Consider the following 14,383-nt stretch of genomic DNA (forward strand, 5'->3'; position numbering starts at 1 on the left):
GGTTAGAGATAAAGTACCAACTAATCAGCTCCCAACTGTCATTGTTAAAACCCTGGCTGTGACATGACAGTTATGAGCTGATTGGCTGGTACTTTATCTCCATCCACTTTATCTATATCCTGACTGGATCCCGTTAGATTACTGCCGTTTGCATTGGAGCATATGATCATACTGTGCCCTTTACCTTCTGCATGTTGGTACCATCTGTGAGATAGATTTCTTCTTTATAGCTTGTGTCAAACTCTGAAGAAATCTCTTACTTGTTATGTGACAAGTTGTTCCTGTGTCTATGGGGGTCATTCCGAGTTGATCGCTCGCTAGCTGTTTTTCGCAGCGTGCAAACGCTATGCCGCCTCCCACTGGGAGTGTATTTTAGCTTAGCAGAAGTGCGAACGAAAGGATCGCAGAGCGGCTACGAAATTTTTTTGTGCAGTTTCAGAGTAGCTTCAGACCTACTCAGCGCTTGCGATCACTTCAGACTGTTCAGTTCCTGTTTTGACGTCACAAACACGCCCTGCATTCACCCAGCCACGCCTGCGTTTGTCCGGCCACGCCTGCGTTTTTCCTGGCACGCCTGCGTTTTTTTGAACACTCCCTGAAAACGGTCAGTTGACACCCAGAAACGCCCACTTCATGTCAATCACTCTGCGGCCAGCATTGCGACTGAAATGCTTTGCTAGACCTTGTGTGAAACTACATCGTTCATTGTGAAAATACGTCGCACGTGCGCATTGCGCCGCATACGCATGCGCAGAAGTGCCTTTTTCTGCCTGATCGCTGCGCAGCGACCGAAAACAGCTAGCGATCAACTCGGAATGACCCCCCCCCCATGTCCCAACTATTGGTTTGATGAGTTGCTGTCACTTTAAAAGTTCCACTCCACTTATTTGTGCATATGTCTGTGCGTGTAGTTTTAACTCCCTGCTTGGACCCTTTCAGTCTCCGAGGTAGTTTCTGTTATTCCGCTTTCCATATTGAGCAGTTTTTCTTTAAATGTCCGACTTTCTGACTATCTAAAACATGCTCTTGTTTCCTGATTATGTAACCTTGAGAGCTTTTTTCTGTGTCACTGTCCATGTCATCCTGTGTCTTTTCTTTTCTGTGCTAATATTCATCTATGAGTCTGTTTTCCAGGAAAACACTGTAATGTAGCAATTTGTATGCAGATACAGCTTCGGTTGCACACAGAATATAGGCATGCCGCATATCATTTTAACCCCCCGGATAGTGGCAGATGTTTGTTGGTTAGTGACTATTCACTGTCATGATCCCACCCCCACTACACTATACTGAGATTACTGGCATAGTGGAGCAGGAGGTGGGGCCACAATGACGTAATTCAGCGCAAATCACATTATCGGCACCCCCCACTGTGGGGGATATGCGTGCTGCTCCTGGGGGGTGTGGGGGCTTGACTGCCATCCAGTAGACTTAACAGATTTTTGGGATCCACCCAGCCATTCCGGGAGAGTAGGCAAGTATGGTAAACTGACTCGGACGGCAGCACACATTACTATGGCGGCCAATCCCAGGATAGGGATCGGCGAGATCCCAGGATTTTGGCCTAAAATTGGCCGGGATTGAATCCCAGGATTGGAGTTTCCAATCCCAGGATTTGGGCCACTGCTTTTTTTTTTAATGTCGGGCAGAGTCTGAGCCAGTTCAGCATACGGCTCAGACGCTGCTCGGCTTCCCCTGCCCCCGGTAGTGCGGCTGTGTGCACTGCGCAGCGTGACGTGGTGTTAGAGGTCACGCAGCACAGCACAAGCCTTGCCGCCTGCCTGGAATGCCCACACCCGCCTCCCGCCGCACATACTCACTGCCTGCCGGACCCGCCGAGAGCACAGTCACCTGCCGCACGGACCCACCAACAGCAACGCCGCCTGCCGCACGGACCAGCCAACAGCACCTGCGGAGGTTGAGTATTTTTTTACTTTTTTTAATCCTAGCCAATCCCGGGTATTCCGGAAATCCTGAGATTGACCGCTTTTCAATCACGAGTCCCGGGATTGAAAAAATGGCCCGGGATTTTGCCTTCCTATATGTCACCATCCATCTTCTGCTTGGTTGGACTCTCTCTCTGTCTCCTCCCTCTCTCACACAGCCAGGAAGTCACACCCAGACCAGGCCAGCACAACACATGGAGAATGGAGAGCAGTTGGAGGTGGAGCAGGCTTGGAAGTAGAAATGCACTCAATTAAACAGCTCTGTCGGTGGGTGGCCTGGGCCCCCTGAGACCCGCCGGACCCTATATGGCCACTTTGTATGCATAGCGGTAAATCCATTACTACCCCTATGCAGTGTTGTGGGGTAGAATGCTGCTTGCATGTGCAGTATGCACAAGTTTCTTTTCTCCTTTACCTTGATTTCTATAGAGATCTTTCAGCTTCCTCTGAAGATTAAGAATACAATCATGGTAAACTATTCATGTGATACATTAGTAACTTCTTCAGCACTTACTGATAAGAGCCTACTTAATTAAATTATATAGTGACCAATATTCTAATTAATGAACTTGGGCGGTCATTCCAAGTTGATCGCTAGTGAAAAATGTTCGCAGCGCAGCGATTAAGTGAAAAAGCGGCACTTCTGCGCATGCATATGTGGCGACGTACTTTCACAACGGCCGATGTATTTTTACACAAGGTCTAGCAACGTTTTTCAGTCGCAATGCCAGCCGCAGAGTGATTGACATGAAGTGGGCGTTTCTGGGTGTCAACTGACCGTTTTCAGGGAGTGTTTGAAAAAATGCAGGCGTGCCAGGAAAAACACAGGCGTGGTTGGGAGAATGCAGGGCGTGTTTGTGACGTCAAATCCGGAACTGACCAGTCTGAAGTGATCGCAAGCTAGGAGTAGGTCTGGAGCTACTCTGAAACTGCACAATTTTTTTTCGTAGCCGCTCTGCGATCCTTTCGTTTGCACTTCTGCTAAGCTAAAATACACTCCCAGAGGGTGGCGGCATAGCGTTTGCACGGCTGCTAAAAACTGCTAGCGAGCGATCAACTCGGAATGACCCCCTTGGTCCATATGCTAAGCTAATGCTATACTATGTATGCAGAGTAGTATATCTAATAAATAAAACCTGAATGAACAAAAGTTATTTGATATCAGGTAAAGAATGACATCTGTTTCCTACACCACATAAATGCTAAAAAAGCACAAAGTGCTCAATATGTTGATTCATTATAATTTGTTGCTCAATAGAACCATCTGAGGTTTGGTATTTCCTCTCACTGAGTCCTAATGCTGTGATTGTTGCAAGGAAGGGAATTAAAATAGGAAGTTTAAATTAACTAGACCTCTCTCATATACAGCATGATACATTATAGTCTGCTTTGTAGCAGTTTACCCAATTGCAACACTAAAGGGCCCTACACACTGGCCGATTGGCCACCGAGGTGCCCGAAGGCCGACCCGGCGCGCTGGGGGGAGGGGGGGGGGGGGCTGGTCACCCGGCCCTATAGTCCTGCATGCTAATATGGACCAGATTGTCCATATTGGCTTGCAGGAATAAACGAGCTGGCACCAAGATGACCGAGCGCAGGTGTGCATACACACTGAAAGATACCCCCCAACCAGGGCCGGTGCTTGGGTGTTCGGCGGTCCCCTGCAAATGATACATTTGCGCCCTTTGCGGCAAAAGGGATGTGGCCACACAATAGTACCCAATTTCAAATTACGCCACACAGTAGCACAATCTTATTCACATTACCCTGCACATAGTAGTGCTGTTTATACACATAATGTCCCCAGTAGTGGCGTCGGTTATACACATAATAGCCCCTGTAGTAGCACCAGTTATACCCATAATAGCCCCTGTGGTAGCACCAGTTATACACATAATAGCCCCTGTAGTAGCACCGGTTATACACATAATAGCCCCTGTAGTAGCACCGGTTATACACATAATAGCCCCTGTGGTAGCACCAGTTATACCCATAATAGCCCCTGTGGTAGCACCAGTTATACACATAATAGCCCCTGTAGTAGCACCGGTTATACACATAATAGCCCCTGTAGTAGCACCGGTTATACACATAATAGTAGCACCAGTTATACCCATAATAGCCCCTGTGGTAGCACCGGTTATACACATAATAGCCCCTGTAGTAGCGCCGGTTATACACATAATAGCCCCTGTGGTAGCGCCGGTTATATACATAATAGCCCCTGTAGTAGCGCCGGTTATACACAATAGCCCCTGAAGTAGCACTGGTTATACACATAATAGCCCCTGTAGTAGCGCCGGTTATACACATAATAGCCCCTGTAGTCGCGACAGTTATATATAATGCACTCAGAAGTGCCATTTATACAAATTATGCCCCCACCAGTGGTGCAAGTAGAATGGTGCCAGATACACATATGCCCCCACCGTGCCATATACAGTATGCTCCTACAGTGCCTGATATGCCACCACAGTGCCAGATACACAAATGCCCCACAGTGCCAGATACACATTGCCCCACAGTGCCATATACACTGCCTTCCACACCCACACATACACATAGATACACACCCATATACATACACACATGTACTGTAGATACACATACACATAGATACACATACACACAGATACACACACACACTTTCTCACTCACGCTGCTTCAACATACCATCTGGCTGGCTGGATTTGTAGCAGTTTCTGTCCTCTTCAGCCTGGTCCTGTGCAGCTCCCCTTTTCGTCCAGAGTCCAGGACACTGACGGACACTGCAGGGGGGTAGGGGGAAGCTTCAAGCTGCCGGCTCCGCTGCCTGTCAAACGGTGTGACAGGCACAGCAGCTGGCAGCAGCAGGGGGCCCTGGTGCAGCAGCGCGGATGCAGAGCAGGGACAGCACCTCTCCAGTCTGGCGCCTACCTGCTTTGCATCCCTTTGCTGAGCGGGTAGCGCCAGGCCTGCCCTCAATACTGAAAGATATGAACGATAGCTCGTGTGTAGGGCCCACTAGATGTGGTATTCTCTTTCACTGAATTATACCGCTTTCAGATCTCAATGCCGGGTCGCACCCGGGATTTGGAAACGGATCCTTCCTGGGTGCGACTCGGCATTGGAACCTTTCACACTCGCTTCTCGACCTGGCAATATGCCGGATTGGGTTGCCATTGGGGGCGGGGACAGAGGCAGCATTGGAGGCAGGTGTGGAAGTGGCACTGGGAGATGAGATCATCTCTGCGCCACCTCTGACTATGCTATGAATGGGTCCTGAGTCACATCGACCTGGCAACCCGTTCACACTGCACCTGACTGGGTAATAACCCTGGAAATAACCCTTCTTTATTCCCGGGTTGAATTACCGGGTCAGGAGACCAGGGAACTCAAGACTGACCCCTTTCACACCACACAGCGACCCGCATCAACCCGGGAATATACTTGGTCGGGTTATTTGTGCGGTGTGAAAGGGGTAGTAATGTATATGTGTGGTCTGAGGAGTCTTAATATAAAATAAAGATTTAAAGAAAATTTTATGATATCAGATCTCAGTGATAAAATGTAACTCATTCATTTTACATCATATTGTGTCTCTGGATGCTGATCCATATATTTCTAATCAATGTATACAGTATATCTGCTGCATTAATAGTGCAATAACTTACAAATATCTTTGTATTAGTCTAATCATTTTTATAGTCAAAACTCACCAAATTTGCTGTGCTCCACTGGAAATACAGGGAGTGTCAGGGAGAGAGCAGTGGTGAGGCAGCTGTGAGCTGGGAATACAGGGAGTGTCAGGGAGAGAGCAGAGGTGAGGCAGCTGTGAGCTGGGAATACAGGGAGTGTCAGGGAGAGAGCAGAGGTGAGGCAGATGTGAGCTGGGAATACAGGGAGTGTCAGGGAGAGAGCAGAGGTGAGGCAGCTGTGAGCTGGGAATATAGGGACTATCAGGGAGAGAGCAGAGGTGAGGCAGCTGTGAGCTTGGGATACAGGGAGTGTCAGGGAGAGGGCAGAGGTGAGGCAGCTGTGAGCTGGGGATACAGGGAGTGTCAGGGAGAGAGCAGAGGTGAGGCAGCTGTGAGCTGAGAATACAGGGAGTGTCAGGGAGAGAGCTGAGGTGAGGCAGCTGTGAGCTGGGGATACACGGAGTGTCAGGGAGAGAGCAGAGGTGAGGCAGCTGTGAGCTGGGGAATACAGGGAGTGTCAGGGAGAGAGCAGAGGTGAGGTAGCTGTGAGCTGGGAATACAGGGACTGTCAGGAAGAGAGCAGAGGTGAGGCAGCTGTGAGCTGGGAATACAGGGACTGTCAGGGAGAGAGCAGTGGTGAGGCAGCTGTGAGCTGGGAATACAGGGACTGTCAGGAAGAGAGCAGAGGTGAGGCAGCTATGAGCTGGGAATACAGGGCGTGTCAGGGAGAGAGCAGAGGTGAGGCAGCTGTGAGCTGGGGATACAGGGAGTGTCAGGGAGAGAGCAGAGATGAGGCAGCTGTGAGCTGGGAATACAGGGAGTGTCAGGGAGAGAGCAGAGGTGAGGCAGCTGTGAGCTGGGAATACAGGGACTGTCAGGGAGAGAGCCGAGGTGAGGCAGCTGTGAGCTGGGAATACAGGGAGTGTCAGGGAGAGAGCAGAGGTGAGGCAGCTGTGAGCTGGGAATACAGGGACTGTCAGGAAGAGAGCAGAGGTGAGGCAGCTGTGAGCTGGGAATACAGGGAGTGTCAGGGAGAGAGCAGAGGTAAGGCAGCTGTGAGCTGGGAATACAGGGAGTGTCAGGAAGAGAGCAGAGGTGAGGCAGCTGTGAGCTGAGAATACAGGGAGTGTCAGGGAGAGAGCTGAGGTGAGGCAGCTGTGAGCTGGGGATACAGGGAGTGTCAGGGAGAGAGCAGAGGTGAGGCAGCTGTGAGCTGGGGAATACAGGGACTGTCAGGGAGAGAGCAGAGGTGAGGTAGCTGTGAGCTGGGAATACAGGGACTGTCAGGAAGAGAGCAGAGGTGAGGCAGCTGTGAGCTGGGAATACAGGGACTGTCAGGGAGAGAGCAGTGGTGAGGCAGCTGTGAGCTGGGAATACAGGGACTGTCAGGAAGAGAGCAGAGGTGAGGCAGCTATGAGCTGAGAAAACAGGGAGTGTCAGGGAGAGAGCTGAGGTGAGGCAGCTGTGAGCTGGGAATACAGGGACTGTCAGGGAGAGAGCAGAGGTAAGGCAGCTGTGAGCTGGGAATACAGGGACTGTCAGGAAGAGAGCAGAGGTGAGGCAGCTGTGAGCTGAGAAAACAGGGAGGGTCAGGTAGAGAGCTGAGGTGAGGCAGCTGTGAGCTGGGAATACAGGGACTGTCAGGAAGAGAGCTGAGGTGAGGCAGCTGTGAGCTGGGAATACAGGGACTGTCAGGAAGAGAGCAGAGGTGTGGCAGCTGTGAGCTTGGAATACAGGGAGTGTCAGGTGAGGCACCTGTGAGCTAGGAATACAGGGACTGTCAGGAAGAGCGCAGAGGTGAGGCAACTGTGAGCTGAGAATACAGGGACTGTCAGGAAGAGCGCAGAGGTGAGGCAGCTGTGAGCTGAGAATACAGGGACTGTCAGGGAGAGAGCAGAGGTAAGGCAGCTGTGAGCTCGGAATACAGGGACTGTCAGGGAGAGAGCAGAGGTAAGGCAGCTATGAGCTGGGAAATCAGGGACTGTCAGGGAGAGACAAGAGATGAGGAAACTATGGGTTGGGATACAGGCAGTGGCGTCGCAAGGGGGGTGCGGTCCGCATCTGTCTGTCACCCGCTGAGGGGTGACACCAAAATGCCGGCTTTTGCTCAGTGGCAAGAGCTAGGGGCTGCACTGTAAAAATATGTGCAGCAATCAGCTCCTGTCACTGTATAGGGGCTGACACTGCAGCCCCAGCACACCCCAGGGGCAGCATGCATCTCCCGAACCCCAGAGTGATGAAAATGGGGGTGGGTCAGGATGCAAAGCTATGACCCTTCCCTTGAGGCCCCTCCCCTTTCACAAAGCCTGACCCCTTTTTGCAGGGCCACACTGGGTGTCACTGTGGTAAGTGATGCTCCTGGATACAGGGAGTGTCAGGGAGAGAGCAGAGGTAAGGCAGCTCTGAGCTTGGAATACAGGGAGTGTCAGGGAGAGAGCAGTGGTGAGGCAGCTGTGAGCTGGGAATACAGGGAGTGTCAGGGAGAGAGCAGAGGTGAGGCAGCTGTGAGCTGGGAATACAGGGAGTGTCAGGGAGAGAGCAGAGGTGAGGCAACTGTGAGCTGGGAATACAGGGAGTGTCAGGGAGAGAGCAGAGGTGAGGCAGCTGTGAGCTGGGAATACAGGGACTGTCAGGGAGAGAGCAGAGGTGAGGCAGCTGTGAGCTGGGAATACAGGGACTGTCAGGGAGAGAGCAGAGGTGAGGCAGCTGTGAGCTGGGAATACAGGGACTGTCAGGGAGAGAGCAGAGGTGAGGCAGCTGTGAGCTGGGAATACAGGGAGTGTCAGGGAGAGAGCAGAGGTGAGGCAGCTGTGAGTTGGGGATACAGGGACTGTCAGGGAGAGAGCAGAGGTGAGGCAGCTGTGAGCTGGGAATACAGGGAGTGTCAGGGAGAGAGCAGAGGTGAGGCAGCTGTGAGCTGGGAATACAGGGAGTGTCAGGGAGAGAGCAGTGGTGAGGCAGCTGTGAGCTGGGAATACAGGGAGTGTCAGGGAGAGAGCAGTGGTGAGGCAGCTGTGAGCTGGAAATACAGGGAGTGTCAGGGAGAGAGCAGAGGTGAGGCAGCTGTGAGCTGGGAATACAGGGAGTGTCAGGGGGAAAGCAGAGGTGAGGCAGCTGTGAGCTGGGGATACAGGGAGTGTCAGAGAGAGGGCAGAGGTGAGGCAGCAGTGAGCTGGGGATACAGGGAGTGTCAGGGAGAGAGCAGAGGTGAGGCAGCTGTGAGCTGGGAATACAGGGAGTGTCAGGGAGAGAGCAGAGGTGAGGCAGCTGTGACCTGGGAATACAGGGAGTGTCAGGGAGAGAGCAGTGGTGAGGCAGCTGTGAGCTGGGAATACAGGGAGTGTCAGGGAGAGAGCAGTGGTGAGGCAGCTGTGAGCTGGGAATACAGGGAGTGTCAGGGAGAGAGCAGAGGTGAGGCAGCTGTGAGCTGGGAATACAGGGAGTGTCAGGGAGAGAGCAGAGGTGAGGCAGCTGTGAGCTGGGAATACAGGGAGTGTCAGGGAGAGAGCAGAGGTGAGGCAGCTGTGAGCTGGGAATACAAGGAGTGTCAGGGAGAGAGCAGAGGTGAGGCAGCTGTGAGCTGGGAATACAGGGAGTGTCAGGAGGAGAGCAGAGGTGAGGCAGCTGTGAGCTGGGGAATACAGGGAGTGACAGGGAGAGAGCAGAGGTGAGGCAGCTGTGAGCTGGGAATACAGGGAGTGTCAAGGAGAGAGCAGAGGGGAGGCAGCTGTGAGCTGGGAATACAGGGAGTGTCAGGGAGAGGGCAGAGGTAAGGCAGCTGTGAGCTGGGAATACAGGGACTGTCAGGGAGAGAGCAGAGGTAAGGCAGCTGTGAGCTGGGAATACAGGGACTGTCAGGGAGAGAGCAGAGGTGAGGCAGCTGTGAGCTGGGAATACAGGGACTGTCAGGGAGAGAGCAGAGGTGAGGCAGCTGTGAGCTGGGAATACAGGGAGTGTCAGGGAGAGAGCAGAGGTGAGGCAGATGTGAGCTGGGGCTACAGGGAGTGTCAGGGAGAGAGCAGAGGTGAGGCAGCTGTGAGCTGGGAATACAGGGAGTGTCAAGGAGAGGGCAGAGGTGAGGCAGCTGTGAGCTGGGAATACAGGGACTGTCAGGGAGAGAGCAGAGGTGAGGCAGCTATGAGCCGGGAATACAGGGACTGTCAGGGAGAGAGGTGAGGTAGCTGTGAGTTCAGCCTCTCTACCACGCTATGGTCAATAATACTAAAAAACACAGGAGGAGCTTTCAGATGTGCCACACTGAGAGGGGTGTGGCTTGATGCAGTGTCAAGTAACCTATCCAGGAAGTTCCCCAGCACCAAACAAGGAGTAGCCAACATGAAGGAGAATCTGATGATCAAGATGGCTAACATGCTGGGGAACATGCTGATGAGGGCTGATGGGGCTGGACAAGGCGGGCACAGGACTGGCCCACTTCCATCCTGTGGGTAACATACCCCCTTGCCACAGGGATGAGACAAACACTGCCATGGGGCTGGTATGCTTAAAAATAGAGATTTGCTCTCTAGGGCAAGAATGAGATTTCAAGATTTCAATGTTTGGACCATGAGTAAGAACCTAGACCAGACATGTCAAACTCACGGCCTGCGGGCCGCAGACGCATACATTTGCTACCCAAGTTTACTTTTTTTTAAACAATGAAATGCGGCCCACCACTACCGGCTTAGCTTAGCTCCGATCAGGAAACACTTAGCCATTCTGCACATGTGCGAGAAGATAGTGATTAAGATGGGAAAATGTACACGGGGGAGCTGCTGCGCATGCCCGGCTGCCTCTCCAGCCCCCCTGCCGCATCCCTGAAGTGGTCACGCCCTGTAGGTGTGCCCAACTGCCCTGTGTACCCAGCTGCCCTACTTGCAGGAGAATTCTTCTGGAATGTGGACAGAAAAATGTCTCTCAATGAAGAGGGTAAAATGGAGGGGCTGGCATAGAGGGCTTGTGGCTGGAGGGGACACAAATTGCAAGAGGGTGTAACAGGGGGCATGTGGCTGGACTGGAGGAATAGAAGGGGGCTGGAAGTGACACATTTTACTAGCTCACACTAATATGTATTATACAGGAGAGGGGACCGCACAGTGATAAATGAAGGGGAATAACACAGCTCCCAGCTACACACTGATATGTATTATTATTATTATTATTATTATTATTGTATGGAGTAGGGGGGACCGCACAGTGATATATGAGGGGGAATAACACAGCTCCCAGCTCACTCTGTTAGAGTTGTTTTCTTCACGATACTTGACATCTCTTTGATTATACTTTATTATTGTTTTTTCTAATAAACCTTTCAAAATAGCATATAAGACTTTTTCCCACAGAAGACTTACATACCCTCCAACATTTTACACAGAAAAATCGGTACAAACCCGAAAAAGGGGCGTGGCCGCGGGTAAAGGGGGCGTGGCCAGGCCCCTTTTCCTATACTTTCAATGGAAGTTAGGAGAGCCAAAAATCGGTACAGACCATGAAAAAAAGGTACTGTACCTATTAAAAAGGTACAGTTGGAGAGTATGGACTTAGGGGAACATTTACTCAGCAGTGATAAGAGCGGAGAAGTGAGCCAGTGGAGAACCTGCCCCATCAACCAATCAGCAGCTCTGTATAATTTTATAGTATGCAAATAATAGATGTTACTTCAGTGCTGATTGGTTGCCATGGGCAACTCCTACACTGGCTCACATCTCCGCTCTTATCACTGCTTAGTAAATGTCCCCCTTGGGGTCTATTTACTAAGTCTTGGATGGAGATAAAGTGGATGGAGATAAAGTACCAGCCAATCAGATCCTAACTGCCATGTCACAGGCTGGGTTTGAAAAATGACATTTACTGTAGGAGCTGATTGGCTGGTACTTTATCTCCGTCCACTTTAGCTCCATCTAAGGCTTAGTAAATAGACCCCTAAGGGCAGTGGCGTAAGTTCGTCACAGTCGCCCGGAGGCAAGATAAATATTGCTGCCCCCCTATTTCCTATATTAAGATAAATATATGTATGTATGTGTGCGTGTATATATATGTGTGCGTGTATGTGTGTGTGTGTGTGTGTGTGTGTGTGTGTGTGTGTGTGTGTGTGTGTGTGTGTGTATGGAGTGTTCTGAAAAAAAGTTATATACTGTATTTATACATTTAATTGTCTTTTATTTTAAATCACACATTTCTTAGCGTCATACCCAGGATTAGAACCCATGACCTGTTACACTAACAGCAGACACTTTACTGATGGAGTTATTTGCTCCTGTAGGGGAAGCATGAGAATTCTACCTATATGAAGTTATGTGTAATTGTCAGAGAAGTAGCTTCATATAGTTAGAATTCTCATATTTCTTATACAGGAGCAAACAGCTTCATCAGTAAGGTGTCTGCTTCCAGTGTAATAGGTTGTGGTTTCTAATCCTGGGTATGACACTTGTAAAATGTGTATATTCAGTATAATAAAGTGGGTGTGATTTGTAAGGTGCAGGGACCAGTGAGGAAGTCGGCCACTGAAAAGACAGCGACAGCTATCAATTAACTTAAGTCAATGGTGTCACAGTGTGAGAGGTGCGGCTGCTGTGCGTGTGGTGGTGCCTGCTGCCGTGCAGGTGTAGACTCGGTACTCACCAGGCGCCGCTCTCTCTCACCTTCAGGTACCGGAGCCTTCAACGGACCTGGAAATCTTCAGTCGGATCCGGACACGGCGATTCCCTCTCGGAGCTGACCGACGACCGAGCTGAGGAGAGAATAATTTACCTTAAAGGGGGTATCGACCCTTCTTCCACTGGAAGAGGGGATACCCCAGGGGTGACCGCGACCTTCACCGGTTGGGTGAAAGGTCATCACAGGCACAAAGCCTCAGCCACCCAGATTTCACACACTCGCGCTCCCGCACGTAGTGTGATGAAAAGGATTCTCACGTCCGTGAGCAATCCCGACTCCGGCGCTCGGGGACAGACAAGGGACAAACGTACACGGATGCTACTCACCGTCACAAGTCTTGCACTCCGATCTTCTCCACTTACAGGTCCCTGTAAGGAGGCAAAGAGAAACAGCCGTGCAGGGCCAAGAACTACCCTAGTGTGCGTCCGCTACACTAGCTACATAAACAGAGCCCTCAAACTAGCTCGTGTGGGTGGTGCGACACAACTATGCACAACTTAAACAACGCATACACTTTGCCCTGCACGGTAACAACATACATCACAATATCGGAATACAAGATCACACGGTGTTGTCCCTTTAAATCCCTACCTGCCGCTGGAAGGGGGTGGGCGCCGCACGGCCTACCCACCTAAATACCTCCGGGTGGCCTGGGCCTAGCGCCCAGGGCCACCTGTACTCACCTCGGGGAAACACTGATTCACTGGGCCTAGCGCCCCCTAACTGCACACAGGCCGGAGGCCTGACTTCGCCCACGGGCCTAGCGCCCGCCTAACTTGCTGCCCGTTGGGTGACCTGGGCCTTGTGCCCAGGGTCACCTTATATGTACCTACTGCCCAAAATACACTAGGGCCTAATGCCCTCTATTTGTCCCACAGGCCTATTGCCTGCCTTTGTCCCTCGGGCCTAGTGCCCGCCTACTATGCAGGGAAAGGGGTGGCTTGGGCCTAATGCCCAAACCACCAACTCAGATGGTGACCCCCAAACTCCTAGCTGCGCCACAGGCCTAGTGCCTGACTTGTGCCCTCGGGCCTAATGCCCGTCCCTGGTGGTCGAGGGAGGAAGAGGGGAGGGGGTGAATGTTGCCTCACCGAGGCCTCACCTGCTCCAGGGAACTCCAGCGTCCTCTTCTGCCGCTGACCCGTCCTGGCCAGCGGCGTCGCCTCCGCTGTTCCGCGTCCAGCCGCCGCCAGACATCATCTTCAAGCAGGCCAACGTCTTCTGGCCTCTTCAGCGGCCACCGGAGCTCCCCAGCGCTATTCCGCGCGCCCGACCTCTTCGCCGCGTCTCTTCTGTTCGCGCTCCTGCGCGCCGTTCTCCTCGCGCTCCTGCGCGCGGGCTTCTCCCTCCGAGTCCCGGCCGCTTCTCTCCCGCTCTTCGGCGCGCTTCTGCACCTCTTCGGCTCCCACCCGGCATCTGTCAGACGCCGGGGGCGGGGCCTATGACGCGGCGAGTGCCGATTGGCTCGCCGCGTCCCTCTCTGACTGGCCGCCGCTCCGGGAGCCGCGATTGGCTCCCGGAGGGCGCCAACATTCAAAGCCCTCTGCAGCCTCTGGTCCGGTGCAGGGAAAAGGGTAATCCCTGCACCGGACACCCGCCGCCACGCACTGACAGGCGCTGGGGGCAGACAAGCTGCCCCAGCGCTGTCCACAGTCAGCACCGCTGATGTGCCTACAGGGCACATCTCTACATTTCCCCCCCCTTTTTCCTTTGTAGTCCCTACAAAGGTCTCCATGACGTCCATTGTCCGCGGGTCAGGGAATTCCGAGGTCCCTCCGGCGAGGTTGTGTTCAAGGGTCCAGCCCGGACAGGCTGTGACCCCACATCCTTCCACCTCCAGCTCCGGGTTCCTCTTCTTCGTTCCTCCTGACCTCCATCGGTGGATCCTCTGGGGAAGTGGCATCTCCCCACGGTCGCTCAACGTGGGCCACCAAGGGGAATCTTCCTCCACGGGGACAGCAGTCCCCCACTCTTGGCCTTCCAGATCGTCTGTGGCTTCGTCCCTGTCTTCAGGGGGTGGTACCGACCACCACCCAACAGTGGAATCCTCCGGGGCATCCGTTTCCTCCCGGGCAACAACCACCATCTGTCTCATCTCCTCGTGGG

The sequence above is a fragment of the Pseudophryne corroboree genome, chromosome 2 (genome assembly GCF_028390025.1).
Source record: "Pseudophryne corroboree isolate aPseCor3 chromosome 2, aPseCor3.hap2, whole genome shotgun sequence".
NCBI classification, from domain to species: domain Eukaryota; kingdom Metazoa; phylum Chordata; class Amphibia; order Anura; family Myobatrachidae; genus Pseudophryne; species Pseudophryne corroboree.